Below are 17887 nucleotides of genomic sequence, written 5' to 3' on the forward strand. Positions count from 1 at the left end.
TACCATGCCCATGCATTTTCCCACTCGTTTGAGTAATTTGTCATGGAAAAAACAAGGTTTCATGAATGGTCAAAATTTTCACCAGAATCACATTCCGCGGGTCTACGTTTTTTTCTGATTTGGGTCAAAAATTGAAAAGTGCTTTTTGTCAAGTTTCTGAGCAAAATTTGGCCCAATTTACCATGTCCATGCATTTTCCCACTCGTTTGAGTAATTTTTCATGGAAAAAACAAGGTTTCATGAATGGTCAAAATTTTCACCAGAATCACATACCGCGGGTCTACGTTTTTTTCTGATTTGGGACAAAAATTGAAAAGTGCTTTTTGTCACGTTTCTGAGCAAAATTTGGCCCAATTTACCATGCCCATACATTTTCCCACTCGTTTGAGTAATTTTTCATGGAAAAAACAAGGTTTCATGAATGGTCAAAATTTTCACCAGAATCACATACCGCGGGTCTACGTTTTTTTCTGATTTGGGTAAAAAAATGAAAAGTGCTTTTTGTCACGTTTCTGAGCAAAATTTGGCCCAATTTACCATGCCCATGCATTGTCCCGCTTGATTGAGTAATTTTTCATGGAAAAAACATGGTTTCATGAATGGTCAAAATTTTCACCAGAATCACATACCGCGGGTCTACGTTTTTATCTGATTTGGGACAAAAATTGAAAAGTGCTTTTTGTCACATTTCTGAGCAAAATTTGGCCCAATTTACCATGCCCATGCATTTTCCCACATGTTTGAGTAATTTGTCATGGAAAAAACAAGGTTTCATGAATGTTCAAAATTTTCACCAGAATCACATACCGCGGGTCTACGTTTTTTTCTGATTTGGGTCAAAAATTGAACAGTGCCTTTTGTCACGTTTCTGAGCAAAATTTGGCCCAATTTACCATGCCCATACATTTTCCCACTCGTTTGAGTAATTTGTCATGGAAAAAACAAGGTTTCATGAATGGTCAAAATTTTCACCAGAATCACATTCCGCGGGTCTACTTTTTTTTCTGATTTGGGTCAAAAATTGAAAAGTGCTTTTTGTCACATTTCTGAGCAAAATTTGGCCCAATTTACCATGCCCATGCATTGTCCCACTTGTTTGAGTAATTTTTCATGGAAAAAACAAGGTTTCATGAATGGTCAAAATTTTCACCAGAATCACATACCGCGGGTCTACGTTTTTTTCTGATTTGGGTCAAAAATTTAAAAGTGCTTTTTGTCACGTTTCTGAGCAAAATTTGGCCCAATTTACCATGCCCATACATTTTCCCACTCGTTTGAGTAATTTTTCATGGAAAAAACAAGGTTTCATGAATGGTCAAAATTTTCACCAGAATCACATACCGCGGGTCTACGTTTTTTTCTGATTTGGGTAAAAAATTGAAAAGTGCTTTTTGTCACGTTTCTGAGCAAAATTTAGCCCAATTTACCATGCCCATGCATTGTCCCGCTTGTTTGAGTAATTTTTCATGGAAAAAACATGGTTTCATGAATGGTCAAAATTTTCACCAGAATCACATACCGCGGGTCTACGTTTTTTTCTGATTTGGGACAAAAATTGAAAAGTGCTTTTTGTCACATTTCTGAGCAAAATTTGGCCCAATTTACCATGCCCATGCATTTTCCCACTTGTTTGAGTAATTTTTCATGGAAAAAACAAGGTTTCATGAATGGTCAAAATTTTCACCAGAATCACATTCCGCGGGTCTACTTTTTTTTCTGATTTGGGTCAAAAATTGAAAAGTGCTTTTTGTCACATTTCTGAGCAAAATTTGGCCCAATTTACCATGCCCATGCATTGTCCCACTTGTTTGAGTAATTTTTCATGGAAAAAACAAGGTTTCATGAATGGTCAAAATTTTCACCAGAATCACATTCCGCGGGTCTACGTTTTTTTCTGATTTGGGTCAAAAATTGAAAAGTGCTTTTTGTCATGTTTCTGAGCAAAATTTGGCCCAATTTACCATGCCCATGCATTTCCCCACTCGTTTGAGTAATTTTTCATGGAAAAAACAAGGTTTCATGAATGGTCAAAATTTTCACCAGAATCACATACCACGGGTCTACGTTTTTATCTGATTTGGGTAAAAAATTGAAAAGTGCTTTTTGTCACATTTCTGAGCAAAATTTGGCCCAATTTACCATGCCCATGCATTTTCCCACTTGTTTGAGTAATTTTTCATGGAAAAAACAAGGTTTCATGAATGGTCAAAATTTTCACCAGAATCACATACCGCGGGTCTACGTTTTTTTCTGATTTGGGTCAAAAATTGAAAAGTGCCTTTTGTCACGTTTCTGAGCAAAATTTGGCCCAATTTACCATGCCCATGCATTTTCCCACTTGTTTGAGTAATTTTTCATGGAAAAAACAAGGTTTCATGAATGGTCAAAATTTTCACCAGAATCACATACCGCGGGTCTAAGTTTATTTCTGATTTGGGTCAAAAATTGAAAAGTGCTTTTTGTCACGTTTCTGAGCAAAATTTGGCCCAATTTACCATGCCCATGCATTTTCCCACTCGTTTGAGTAATTTTTCATGGAAAAAACAAGGTTTCATGAATGGTCAAAATTTTCACCAGAATCACATACCACGGGTCTACGTTTTTTTCTGATTTGGGACAAAAATTGAAAAGTGCTTTGTGTCACATTTCTGAGCAAAATTTGGCCCAATTTACCATGCCCATGCATTTTCCCACTTGTTTGAGTAATTTTTCATGGAAAAAACAAGGTTTCATGAATGGTCAAAATTTTCACCAGAATCACATACCGCGGGTCTAAGTTTTTTTCTGATTTGGGTCAAAAATTGAAAAGTGCTTTTTGTCATGTTTCTCAGCAAAATTTGGCCCAATTTACCATGCCCATGCATTTTCCCACTCGTTTGAGTAATTTGTCATGGAAAAAACAAGGTTTCATGAATGGTCAAAATTTTCACCAGAATCACATTCCGCGGGTCTACGTTTTTTTCTGATTTGGGTCAAAAATTGAAAAGTGCTTTTTGTCACGTTTCTGAGCAAAATTTGGCCCAATTTACCATGCCCATGCATTTTCCCACTCGTTTGAGTAATTTGTCATGGAAAAAACAAGGTTTCATGAATGGTCAAAATTTTCACCAGAATCACATTCCGCGGGTCTACTTTTTTTTCTGATTTGGGTCAAAAATTGAAAAGTGCTTTTTGTCACATTTCTGAGCAAAATTTGGCCCAATTTACCTTGCCCATGCATTGTCCCACTTGTTTGAGTAATTTTTCATGGAAAAAACAAGGTTTCATGAATGGTCAAAATTTTCACCAGAATCACATACCGCGGGTCTACGTTTTTTTCTGATTTGGGTCAAAAATTTAAAAGTGCTTTTTGTCACGTTTCTGAGCAAAATTTGGCCCAATTTACCATGCCCATACATTTTCCCACTCGTTTGAGTAATTTTTCATGGAAAAAACAAGGTTTCATGAATGGTCAAAATTTTCACCAGAATCACATACCGCGGGTCTAAGTTTATTTCTGATTTGGGTCAAAAATTGAAAAGTGCTTTTTGTCACGTTTCTGAGCAAAATTTGGCCCAATTTACCATGCCCATGCATTTTCCCACTCGTTTGAGTAATTTTTCATGGAAAAAACAAGGTTTCATGAATGGTCAAAATTTTCACCAGAATCACATACCGCGGGTCTACGTTTTCTTCTGATTTGGGACAAAAATTGAAAAGTGCTTTTTGTCACATTTCTGAGCAAAATTTGGCCCAATTTACCATGCCCATGCATTTTCCCACTTGTTTGAGTAATTTTTCATGGAAAAAACAAGGTTTCATGAATGGTCAAAATTTTCACCAGAATCACATACCGCGGGTCTACGTTTTATTCTGATTTGGGTCAAAAATTGAAAAGTGCTTTTTGTCACGTTTCTGAGCAAAATTTGGCCCAATTTACCATGTCCATGCATTTTCCCACTCGTTTGAGTAATTTTTCATGGAAAAAACAAGGTTTCATGAATGGTCAAAATTTTCACCAGAATCACATACCGCGGGTCTACGTTTTTTTCTGATTTGGGACAAAAATTGAAAAGTGCTTTGTGTCACATTTCTGAGCAAAATTTGGCCCAATTTACCATGCCCATGCATTTTCCCACTTGTTTGAGTAATTTTTCATGGAAAAAACAAGGTTTCATGAATGGTCAAAATTTTCACCAGAATCACATACCGCGGGTCTACGTTTTTTTCTGATTTGGGTCAAAAATTGAAAAGTGCTTTTTGTCACGTTTCTCAGCAAAATTTGGCCCAATTTACCATGCCCATGCATTTTCCCACTCGTTTGAGTAATTTGTCATGGAAAAAACAAGGTTTCATGAATGGTCAAAATTTTCACCAGAATCACATACCGCGGGTCTACGTTTTTTTCTGATTTGGGACAAAAATTGAAAAGTGCTTTGTGTCACATTTCTGAGCAAAATTTGGCCCAATTTACCATGCCCATGCATTTTCCCACTTGTTTGAGTAATTTTTCATGGAAAAAACAAGGTTTCATGAATGGTCAAAATTTTCACCAGAATCACATACCGCGGGTCTACGTTTTTTTCTGATTTGGGTCAAAAATTGAAAAGTGCTTTTTGTCACGTTTCTCAGCAAAATTTGGCCCAATTTACCATGCCCATGCATTTTCCCACTCGTTTGAGTAATTTGTCATGGAAAAAACAAGGTTTCATGAATGGTCAAAATTTTCACCAGAATCACATTCCGCGGGTCTACGTTTTTTTCTGATTTGGGTCAAAAATTGAAAAGTGCTTTTTGTCAAGTTTCTGAGCAAAATTTGGCCCAATTTACCATGCCCATGCATTTTCCCACTTGTTTGAGTAATTTTTCATGGAAAAAACAAGGTTTCATGAATGGTCAAAATTTTCACCAGAATCACATTCCGCGGGTCTACTTTTTTTTCTGATTTGGGTCAAAAATTGAAAAGTGCTTTTTGTCACATTTCTGAGCAAAATTTGGCCCAATTTACCATGCCCATGCATTGTCCCACTTGTTTGAGTAATTTTTCATGGAAAAAACAAGGTTTCATGAATGGTCAAAATTTTCACCAGAATCACATACCGCGGGTCTACGTTTTTTTCTGATTTGGGTCAAAAATTTAAAAGTGCTTTTTGTCACGTTTCTGAGCAAAATTTGGCCCAATTTACCATGCCCATACATTTTCCCACTCGTTTGAGTAATTTTTCATGGAAAAAACAAGGTTTCATGAATGGTCAAAATTTTCACCAGAATCACATACCGCGGGTCTACGTTTTTTTCTGATTTGGGTAAAAAATTGAAAAGTGCTTTTTGTCACGTTTCTGAGCAAAATTTGGCCCAATTTACCATGCCCATGCATTGTCCCGCTTGTTTGAGTAATTTTTCATGGAAAAAACATGGTTTCATGAATGGTCAAAATTTTCACCAGAATCACATACCGCGGGTCTACGTTTTTATCTGATTTGGGACAAAAATTGAAAAGTGCTTTTTGTCACATTTCTGAGCAAAATTTGGCCCAAATTTACCGTGCCCATGCATTTTCCCACTTGTTTGAGTAATTTTTCATGGAAAAAACAAGGTTTCATGAATGGTCAAAATTTTCACCAGAATCACATACCGCGGGTCTAAGTTTATTTCTGATTTGGGTCAAAAATTGAAAAGTGCTTTTTGTCACGTTTCTGAGCAAAATTTGGCCCAATTTACCATGCCCATGCATTTTCCCACTCGTTTGAGTAATTTTTCATGGAAAAAACAAGGTTTCATGAATGGTCAAAATTTTCACCAGAATCACATACCACGGGTCTACGTTTTTTTCTGATTTGGGACAAAAATTGAAAAGTGCTTTGTGTCACATTTCTGAGCAAAATTTGGCCCAATTTACCATGCCCATGCATTTTCCCACTTGTTTGAGTAATTTTTCATGGAAAAAACAAGGTTTCATGAATGGTCAAAATTTTCACCAGAATCACATACCGCGGGTCTACGTTTTTTTCTGATTTGGGTCAAAAATTGAAAAGTGCTTTTTGTCATGTTTCTCAGCAAAATTTGGCCCAATTTACCATGCCCATGCATTTTCCCACTCGTTTGAGTAATTTGTCATGGAAAAAACAAGGTTTCATGAATGGTCAAAATTTTCACCAGAATCACATTCCGCGGGTCTACGTTTTTTTCTGATTTGGGTCAAAAATTGAAAAGTGCTTTTTGTCACGTTTCTGAGCAAAATTTGGCCCAATTTACCATGCCCATGCATTTTCCCACTTGTTTGAGTAATTTGTCATGGAAAAAACAAGGTTTCATGAATGGTCAAAATTTTCACCAGAATCACATTCCGCGGGTCTACTTTTTTTTCTGATTTGGGTCAAAAATTGAAAAGTGCTTTTTGTCACATTTCTGAGCAAAATTTGGCCCAATTTACCTTGCCCATGCATTGTCCCACTTGTTTGAGTAATTTTTCATGGAAAAAACAAGGTTTCATGAATGGTCAAAATTTTCACCAGAATCACATACCGCGGGTCTAAGTTTATTTCTGATTTGGGACAAAAATTGAAAAGTGCTTTTTGTCACGTTTCTGAGCAAAATTTGGCCCAATTTACCATGCCCATGCATTTTCCCACTCGTTTGAGTAATTTTTCATGGAAAAAACAAGGTTTCATGAATGGTCAAAATTTTCACCAGAATCACATACCGCGGGTCTACGTTTTCTTCTGATTTGGGACAAAAATTGAAAAGTGCTTTTTGTCACATTTCTGAGCAAAATTTGGCCCAATTTACCATGCCCATGCATTTTCCCACTTGTTTGAGTAATTTTTCATGGAAAAAACAAGGTTTCATGAATGGTCAAAATTTTCACCAGAATCACATACCGCGGGTCTACGTTTTTTTCTGATTTGGGTCAAAAATTGAAAAGTGCTTTTTGTCACGTTTCTCAGCAAAATTTGGCCCAATTTACCATGCCCATGCATTTTCCCACTCGTTTGAGTAATTTGTCATGGAAAAAACAAGGTTTCATGAATGGTCAAAATTTTCACCAGAATCACATTCCGCGGGTCTACGTTTTTTTCTGATTTGGGTCAAAAATTGAAAAGTGCTTTTTGTCAAGTTTCTGAGCAAAATTTGGCCCAATTTACCATGTCCATGCATTTTCCCACTCGTTTGAGTAATTTTTCATGGAAAAAACAAGGTTTCATGAATGGTCAAAATTTTCACCAGAATCACATACCGCGGGTCTACGTTTTTTTCTGATTTGGGACAAAAATTGAAAAGTGCTTTGTGTCACATTTCTGAGCAAAATTTGGCCCAATTTACCATGCCCATGCATTTTCCCACTTGTTTGAGTAATTTTTCATGGAAAAAACAAGGTTTCATGAATGGTCAAAATTTTCACCAGAATCACATACCGCGGGTCTACGTTTTTTTCTGATTTGGGTCAAAAATTGAAAAGTGCTTTTTGTCACGTTTCTCAGCAAAATTTGGCCCAATTTACCATGCCCATGCATTTTCCCACTCGTTTGAGTAATTTGTCATGGAAAAAACAAGGTTTCATGAATGGTCAAAATTTTCACCAGAATCACATTCCGCGGGTCTACGTTTTTTTCTGATTTGGGTCAAAAATTGAAAAGTGCTTTTTGTCAAGTTTCTGAGCAAAATTTGGCCCAATTTACCATGCCCATGCATTTTCCCACTTGTTTGAGTAATTTTTCATGGAAAAAACAAGGTTTCATGAATGGTCAAAATTTTCACCAGAATCACATTCCGCGGGTCTACTTTTTTTTCTGATTTGGGTCAAAAATGGAAAAGTGCTTTTTGTCACATTTCTGAGCAAAATTTGGCCCAATTTACCATGCCCATGCATTGTCCCACTTGTTTGAGTAATTTTTCATGGAAAAAACAAGGTTTCATGAATGGTCAAAATTTTCACCAGAATCACATACCGCGGGTCTACGTTTTTTTCTGATTTGGGTCAAAAATTTAAAAGTGCTTTTTGTCACGTTTCTGAGCAAAATTTGGCCCAATTTACCATGCCCATACATTTTCCCACTCGTTTGAGTAATTTTTCATGGAAAAAACAAGGTTTCATGAATGGTCAAAATTTTCACCAGAATCACATACCGCGGGTCTACGTTTTTTTCTGATTTGGGTCAAAAATTGAAAAGTGCTTTTTGTCACGTTTCTGAGCAAAATTTGGCCCAATTTACCATGCCCATGCATTGTCCCGCTTGTTTGAGTAATTTTTCATGGAAAAAACATGGTTTCATGAATGGTCAAAATTTTCACCAGAATCACATACCGCGGGTCTACGTTTTTATCTGATTTGGGACAAAAATTGAAAAGTGCTTTTTGTCACATTTCTGAGCAAAATTTGGCCCAAATTTACCGTGCCCATGCATTTTCCCACTTGTTTGAGTAATTTTTCATGGAAAAAACAAGGTTTCATGAATGGTCAAAATTTTCACCAGAATCACATACCGCGGGTCTAAGTTTATTTCTGATTTGGGTCAAAAATTGAAAAGTGCTTTTTGTCACGTTTCTGAGCAAAATTTGGCCCAATTTACCATGCCCATGCATTTTTCCACTCGTTTGAGTAATTTTTCATGGAAAAAACAAGGTTTCATGAATGGTCAAAATTTTCACCAGAATCACATACCACGGGTCTACGTTTTTTTCTGATTTGGGACAAAAATTGAAAAGTGCTTTGTGTCACATTTCTGAGCAAAATTTGGCCCAATTTACCATGCCCATGCATTTTCCCACTTGTTTGAGTAATTTTTCATGGAAAAAACAAGGTTTCATGAATGGTCAAAATTTTCACCAGAATCACATACCGCGGGTCTACGTTTTTTTCTGATTTGGGTCAAAAATTGAAAAGTGCTTTTTGTCATGTTTCTCAGCAAAATTTGGCCCAATTTACCATGCCCATGCATTTTCCCACTCGTTTGAGTAATTTGTCATGGAAAAAACAAGGTTTCATGAATGGTCAAAATTTTCACCAAAATCACATTCCGCGGGTCTACGTTTTTTTCTGATTTGGGTCAAAAATTGAAAAGTGCTTTTTGTCACGTTTCTGAGCAAAATTTGGCCCAATTTACCATGCCCATGCATTTTCCCACTCGTTTGAGTAATTTGTCATGGAAAAAACAAGGTTTCATGAATGGTCAAAATTTTCACCAGAATCACATTCTGCGGGTCTACTTTTTTTTCTGATTTGGGTCAAAAATTGAAAAGTGCTTTTTGTCACATTTCTGAGCAAAATTTGGCCCAATTTACCTTGCCCATGCATTGTCCCACTTGTTTGAGTAATTTTTCATGGAAAAAACAAGGTTTCATGAATGGTCAAAATTTTCACCAGAATCACATACCGCGGGTCTACGTTTTTTTCTGATTTGGGTCAAAAATTTAAAATTGCTTTTTGTCACGTTTCTGAGCAACATTTGGCCCAATTTACCATGCCCATGCATTTCCCCACTCGTTTGAGTAATTTTTCATGGAAAAAACAAGGTTTCATGAATGGTCAAAATTTTCACCAGAATCACATACCGCGGGTCTAAGTTTATTTCTGATTTGGGTCAAAAATTGAAAAGTGCTTTTTGTCACGTTTCTGAGCAAAATTTGGCCCAATTTACCATGCCCATGCATTTTCCCACTCGTTTGAGTAATTTTTCATGGAAAAAACAAGGTTTCATGAATGGTCAAAATTTTCACCAGAATCACATACCACGGGTCTACATTTTTTTCTGATTTGGGACAAAAATTGAAAAGTGCTTTGTGTCACATTTCTGAGCAAAATTTGGCCCAATTTACCATGCCCATGCATTTTCCCACTTGTTTGAGTAATTTTTCATGGAAAAAACAAGGTTTCATGAATGGTCAAAATTTTCACCAGAATCACATACCGCGGGTCTACGTTTTTTTCTGATTTGGGTCAAAAATTGAAAAGTGCTTTTTGTCATGTTTCTCAGCAAAATTTGGCCCAATTTACCATGCCCATGCATTTTCCCACTCGTTTGAGTAATTTGTCATGGAAAAAACAAGGTTTCATGAATGGTCAAAATTTTCACCAGAATCACATTCCGCGGGTCTACGTTTTTTTCTGATTTGGGTCAAAAATTGAAAAGTGCTTTTTGTCACGTTTCTGAGCAAAATTTGGCCCAATTTACCATGCCCATGCATTTTCCCACTCGTTTGAGTAATTTGTCATGGAAAAAACAAGGTTTCATGAATGGTCAAAATTTTCACCAGAATCACATTCTGCGGGTCTACTTTTTTTTCTGATTTGGGTCAAAAATTGAAAAGTGCTTTTTGTCACATTTCTGAGCAAAATTTGGCCCAATTTACCTTGCCCATGCTTTGTCCCACTTGTTTGAGTAATTTTTCATGGAAAAAACAAGGTTTCATGAATGGTCAAAATTTTCACCAGAATCACATACCGCGGGTCTACGTTTTTTTCTGATTTGGGTCAAAAATTTAAAAGTGCTTTTTGTCACGTTTCTGAGCAAAATTTGGCCCAATTTACCATGCCCATGCATTTCCCCACTCGTTTGAGTAATTTTTCATGGAAAAAACAAGGTTTCATGAATGGTCAAAATTTTCACCAGAATCACATACCGCGGGTCTAAGTTTATTTCTGATTTGGGTCAAAAATTGAAAAGTGCTTTTTGTCACGTTTCTGAGCAAAATTTGGCCCAATTTACCATGCCCATGCATTTTCCCACTCGTTTGAGTAATTTTTCATGGAAAAAACAAGGTTTCATGAATGGTCAAAATTTTCACCAGAATCACATACCACGGGTCTACGTTTTTTTCTGATTTGGGACAAAAATTGAAAAGTGCTTTGTGTCACATTTCTGAGCAAAATTTGGCCCAATTTACCATGCCCATGCATTTTCCCACTTGTTTGAGTAATTTTTCATGGAAAAAACAAGGTTTCATGAATGGTCAAAATTTTCACCAGAATCACATACCGCGGGTCTACGTTTTTTTCTGATTTGGGTCAAAAATTGAAAAGTGCTTTTTGTCATGTTTCTCAGCAAAATTTGGCCCAATTTACCATGCCCATGCATTTTCCCACTCGTTTGAGTAATTTGTCATGGAAAAAACAAGGTTTCATGAATGGTCAAAATTTTCACCAGAATCACATTCCGCGGGTCTACGTTTTTTTCTGATTTGGGTCAAAAATTGAAAAGTGCTTTTTGTCACGTTTCTGAGCAAAATTTGGCCCAATTTACCATGCCCATGCATTTTCCCACTCGTTTGAGTAATTTGTCATGGAAAAAACAAGGTTTCATGAATGGTCAAAATTTTCACCAGAATCACATTCCGCGGGTCTACTTTTTTTTCTGATTTGGGTCAAAAATTGAAAAGTGCTTTTTGTCACGTTTCTGAGCAAAATTTGGCCCAATTTACCTTGCCCATGCATTGTCCCACTTGTTTGAGTAATTTTTCATGGAAAAAACAAGGTTTCATGAATGGTCAAAATTTTCACCAGAATCACATACCGCGGGTCTACGTTTTTTTCTGATTTGGGTCAAAAATTTAAAAGTGCTTTTTGTCACGTTTCTGAGCAAAATTTGGCCCAATTTACCATGCCCATACATTTTCCCACTCGTTTGAGTAATTTTTCATGGAAAAAACAAGGTTTCATGAATGGTCAAAATTTTCACCAGAATCACATACCGCGGGTCTAAGTTTATTTCTGATTTGGGTCAAAAATTGAAAAGTGCTTTTTGTCACGTTTCTGAGCAAAATTTGGCCCAATTTACCATGCCCATGCATTTTCCCACTCGTTTGAGTAATTTTTCATGGAAAAAACAAGGTTTCATGAATGGTCAAAATTTTCACCAGAATCACATACCGCGGGTCTACGTTTTCTTCTGATTTGGGACAAAAATTGAAAAGTGCTTTTTGTCACATTTCTGAGCAAAATTTGGCCCAATTTACCATGCCCATGCATTTTCCCACTTGTTTGAGTAATTTTTCATGGAAAAAACAAGGTTTCATGAATGGTCAAAATTTTCACCAGAATCACATACCGCGGGGTCTACGTTTTATTCTGATTTGGGTCAAAAATTGAAAAGTGCTTTTTGTCACGTTTCTGAGCAAAATTTGGCCCAATTTACCATGTCCATGCATTTTCCCACTCGTTTGAGTAATTTTTCATGGAAAAAACAAGGTTTCATGAATGGTCAAAATTTTCACCAGAATCACATACCGCGGGTCTACGTTTTTTTCTGATTTGGGACAAAAATTGAAAAGTGCTTTGTGTCACATTTCTGAGCAAAATTTGGCCCAATTTACCATGCCCATGCATTTTCCCACTTGTTTGAGTAATTTCTCATGGAAAAAACAAGGTTTCATGAATGGTCAAAATTTTCACCAGAATCACATACCGCGGGTCTACGTTTTTTTCTGATTTGGGTCAAAAATTGAAAAGTGCTTTTTGTCACGTTTCTGAGCAAAATTTGGCCCAATTTACCATGCCCATGCATTTTCCCACTCGTTTGAGTAATTTGTCATGGAAAAAACAAGGTTTCATGAATGGTCAAAATTTTCACCAGAATCACATTCCGCGGGTCTACGTTTTTTTCTGATTTGGGTCAAAAATTGAAAAGTGCTTTTTGTCAAGTTTCTGAGCAAAATTTGGCCCAATTTACCATGCCCATGCATTTCCACACTCGTTTGAGTAATTTTTCATGGAAAAAACAAGGTTTCATGAATGGTCAAAATTTTCACCTGAATCACATACCACGGGTCTACGTTTTTATCTGATTTGGGTAAAAAATTGAAAAGTGCTTTTTGTCACATTTCTGAGCAAAATTTGGCCCAATTTACCATGCCCATGCATTGTCCCGCTTGTTTGAGTAATTTTTCATGGAAAAAACATGGTTTCATGAATGGTCAAAATTTTCACCAGAATCACATACCGCGGGTCTACGTTTTTTTCTGATTTGGGACAAAAATTGAAAAGCGCTTTTTGTCACATTTCTGAGCAAAATTTGGCCCAATTTACCATGCCCATGCATTTTCCCACTTGTTTGAGTAATTTTTCATGGAAAAAACAAGGTTTCATGAATGGTCAAAATTTTCACCAGAATCACATTCCGCGGGTCTACTTTTTTTTCTGATTTGGGTCAAAAATTGAAAAGTGCTTTTTGTCACATTTCTGAGCAAAATTTGGCCCAATTTACCATGCCCATACATTTTCCCACTCGTTTGAGTAATTTTTCATGGAAAAAACAAGGTTTCATGAATGGTCAAAATTTTCACCAGAATCACATACCGCGGGTCTACGTTTTTTTCTGATTTGGGTAAAAAATTGAAAAGTGCTTTTTGTCACGTTTCTGAGCAAAATTTGGCCCAATTTACCATGCCCATGCATTGTCCCGCTTGTTTGAGTAATTTTTCATGGAAAAAACATGGTTTCATGAATGGTCAAAATTTTCACCAGAATCACATACCGCGGGTCTACGTTTTTATCTGATTTGGGACAAAAATTGAAAAGTGCTTTTTGTCACATTTCTGAGCAAAATTTGGCCCAAATTTACCATGCCCATGCATTTTCCCACTTGTTTGAGTAATTTTTCATGGAAAAAACAAGGTTTCATGAATGGTCAAAATTTTCACCAGAATCACATACCGCGGGTCTAAGTTTATTTCTGATTTGGGTCAAAAATTGAAAAGTGCTTTTTGTCACGTTTCTGAGCAAAATTTGGCCCAATTTACCATGCCCATGCATTTTCCCACTCGTTTGAGTAATTTTTCATGGAAAAAGCAAGGTTTCATGAATGGTCAAAATTTTCACCAGAATCACATACCACGGGTCTACGTTTTTTTCTGATTTGGGTCAAAAATTGAAAAGTGCTTTTTGTCACGTTTCTGAGCAAAATTTGGCCCAATTTACCATGCCCATGCATTGTCCCGCTTGTTTGAGTAATTTTTCATGGAAAAAACATGGTTTCATGAATGGTCAAAATTTTCACCAGAATCACATACCGCGGGTCTACGTTTTTTTCTGATTTGGGACAAAAATTGAAAAGCGCTTTTTGTCACATTTCTGAGCAAAATTTGGCCCAATTTACCATGCCCATGCATTTTCCCACTTGTTTGAGTAATTTTTCATGGAAAAAACAAGGTTTCATGAATGGTCAAAATTTTCACCAGAATCACATTCCGCGGGTCTACGTTTTTTTCTGATTTGGGTAAAAAATTGAAAAGTGCTTTTTGTCACGTTTCTGAGCAAAATTTGGCCCAATTTACCATGCCCATGCATTGTCCCGCTTGTTTGAGTAATTTTTCATGGAAAAAACATGGTTTCATGAATGGTCAAAATTTTCACCAGAATCACATACCGCGGGTCTACGTTTTTATCTGATTTGGGACAAAAATTGAAAAGCGCTTTTTGTCACGTTTCTGAGCAAAATTTGGCCCAATTTACCATGCCCATGCATTTTCCCACTCGTTTGAGTAATTTTTCATGGAAAAAACAAGGTTTCATGAATGGTCAAAATTTTCACCAGAATCACATACCACGGGTCTACGTTTTTTTCTGATTTGGGACAAAAATTGAAAAGTGCTTTGTGTCACATTTCTGAGCAAAATTTGGCCCAATTTACCATGCCCATGCATTTTCCCACTTGTTTGAGTAATTTTTCATGGAAAAAACAAGGTTTCATGAATGGTCAAAATTTTCACCAGAATCACATACCGCGGGTCTACGTTTTTTTCTGATTTGGGTCAAAAATTGAAAAGTGCTTTTTGTCATGTTTCTCAGCAAAATTTGGCCCAATTTACCATGCCCATGCATTTTCCCACTCGTTTGAGTAATTTGTCATGGAAAAAACAAGGTTTCATGAATGGTCAAAATTTTCACCAGAATCACATTCCGCGGGTCTACGTTTTTTTCTGATTTGGGTCAAAAATTGAAAAGTGCTTTTTGTCACGTTTCTGAGCAAAATTTGGCCCAATTTACCATGCCCATGCATTTTCCCACTCGTTTGAGTAATTTGTCATGGAAAAAACAAGGTTTCATGAATGGTCAAAATTTTCACCAGAATCACATTCCGCGGGTCTACTTTTTTTTCTGATTTGGGTCAAAAATTGAAAAGTGCTTTTTGTCACATTTCTGAGCAAAATTTGGCCCAATTTACCTTGCCCATGCATTGTCCCACTTGTTTGAGTAATTTTTCATGGAAAAAACAAGGTTTCATGAATGGTCAAAATTTTCACCAGAATCACATTCCGCGGGTCTACGTTTTTTTCTGATTTGGGTCAAAAATTGAAAAGTGCTTTTTGTCAAGTTTCTGAGCAAAATTTGGCCCAATTTACCCTGCCCATGCATTTCCCCACTCGTTTGAGTAATTTTTCATGGAAAAAACAAGGTTTCATGAATGGTCAAAATTTTCACCAGAATCACATACCACGGGTCTACGTTTTTATCTGATTTGGGTAAAAAATTGAAAAGTGCTTTTTGTCACATTTCTGAGCAAAATTTGGCCCAATTTACCATGCCCATGCATTGTCCCACTTGTTTGAGTAATTTTTCATGGAAAAAACAAGGTTTCATGAATGGTCAAAATTTTCACCAGAATCACATACCGCGGGTCTACGTTTTTTTCTGATTTGGGTAAAAAATTGAAAAGTGCTTTTTGTCACGTTTCTGAGCAAAATTTGGCCCAATTTACCATGCCCATGCATTGTCCCGCTTGTTTGAGTAATTTTTCATGGAAAAAACATGGTTTCATGAATGGTCAAAATTTTCACCAGAATCACATACCGCGGGTCTACGTTTTTTTCTGATTTGGGACAAAAATTGAAAAGCGCTTTTTGTCACATTTCTGAGCAAAATTTGGCCCAATTTACCATGCCCATGCATTTTCCCACTTGTTTGAGTAATTTTTCATGGAAAAAACAAGGTTTCATGAATGGTCAAAATTTTCACCAGAATCACATACCGCGGGTCTACGTTTTTTTCTGATTTGGGTAAAAAATTGAAAAGTGCTTTTTGTCACGTTTCTGAGCAAAATTTGGCCCAATTTACCTTGCCCATGCATTGTCCCGCTTGTTTGAGTAATTTTTCATGGAAAAAACATGGTTTCATGAATGGTCAAAATTTTCACCAGAATCACATACCGCGGGTCTACGTTTTTTTCTGATTTGGGACAAAAATTGAAAAGTGCTTTTTGTCACATTTCTGAGCAAAATTTGGCCCAAATTTACCATGCCCATGCATTTTCCCACTTGTTTGAGTAATTTTTCATGGAAAAAACAAGGTTTCATGAATGGTCAAAATTTTCACCAGAATCACATACCGCGGGTCTACTTTTTTTTCTGATTTGGGTCAAAAATTGAAAAGTGCTTTTTGTCACGTTTCTGAGCAAAATTTGGGCCAATTTACCATGCCCATGCATTTTCCCACTCGTTTGAGTAATTTGTCATGGAAAAAACAAGGTTTCATGAATGATCAAAATTTTCACCAGAATTTCATTCCGCGGGTCTACTTTTTTTTCTGATTTGGGTCAAAAATTGAAAAGTGCTTTTTGTCACATTTCTGAGCAAAATTTGGCCCAATTTACCATGCCCATGCATTGTCCCACTTGTTTGAGTAATTTTTCATGGAAAAAACAAGGTTTCATGAATGGTCAAAATTTTCACCAGAATCACATACCGCGGGTCTACGTTTTTTTCTGATTTGGGTCAAAAATTGAAAAGTGCTTTTTGTCATGTTTCTGAGCAAAATTTGGCCCAATTTACCATGCCCATACATTTTCCCACTCGTTTGAGTAATTTTTCATGGAAAAAACAAGGTTTCATGAATGGTCAAAATTTTCACCAGAATCACATACCACGGGTCTACGTTTTTATCTGATTTGGGTAAAAAATTGAAAAGTGCTTTTTGTCACATTTCTGAGCAAAATTTGGCCCAATTTACCATGCCCATGCATTTTCCCACTCGTTTGAGTAATTTGTCATGGAAAAAACAAGGTTTCATGAATGGTCAAAATTTTCACCAGAATCACATACCGCGGGTCTACGTTTTTTTCTGATTTGGGACAAAAATTGAAAAGTGCTTTTTGTCACATTTCTGAGCAAAATTTGGCCCAATTTACCATGCCCATGCATTTTCCCACTTGTTTGAGTAATTTTTCATGGAAAAAACAAGGTTTCATGAATGGTCAAAATTTTCACCAGAATCACATTCCGCGGGTCTACTTTTTTTTCTGATTTGGGTCAAAAATTGAAAAGTGCTTTTTGTCACATTTCTGAGCAAAATTTGGCCCAATTTACCATGCCCATGCATTGTCCCACTTGTTTGAGTAATTTTTCATGGAAAAAACAAGGTTTCATGAATGGTCAAAATTTTCACCAGAATCACATACCGCGGGTCTACGTTTTTTTCTGATTTGGGTCAAAAATTTAAAAGTGCTTTTTGTCACGTTTCTGAGCAAAATTTGGCCCAATTTACCATGCCCATACATTTTCCCACTCGTTTGAGTAATTTTTCATGGAAAAAACAAGGTTTCATGAATGGTCAAAATTTTCACCAGAATCACATACCGCGGGTCTACGTTTTTTTCTGATTTGGGTAAAAAATTGAAAAGTGCTTTTTGTCACGTTTCTGAGCAAAATTTGGCCCAATTTACCATGCCCATGCATTGTCCCGCTTGTTTGAGTAATTTTTCATGGAAAAAACATGGTTTCATGAATGGTCAAAATTTTCACCAGAATCACATACCGCGGGCCTACGTTTTTATCTGATTTGGGACAAAAATTGAAAAGTGCTTTTTGTCACATTTCTGAGCAAAATTTGGCCCAAATTTACCATGCCCATGCATTTTCCCACTTGTTTGAGTAATTTTTCATGGAAAAAACAAGGTTTCATGAATGGTCAAAATTTTCA

This window comes from Astyanax mexicanus, chromosome 17, assembly GCF_023375975.1.
Source record: "Astyanax mexicanus isolate ESR-SI-001 chromosome 17, AstMex3_surface, whole genome shotgun sequence".
In the NCBI taxonomy this organism is placed as follows: Eukaryota; Metazoa; Chordata; class Actinopteri; order Characiformes; family Acestrorhamphidae; genus Astyanax; species Astyanax mexicanus.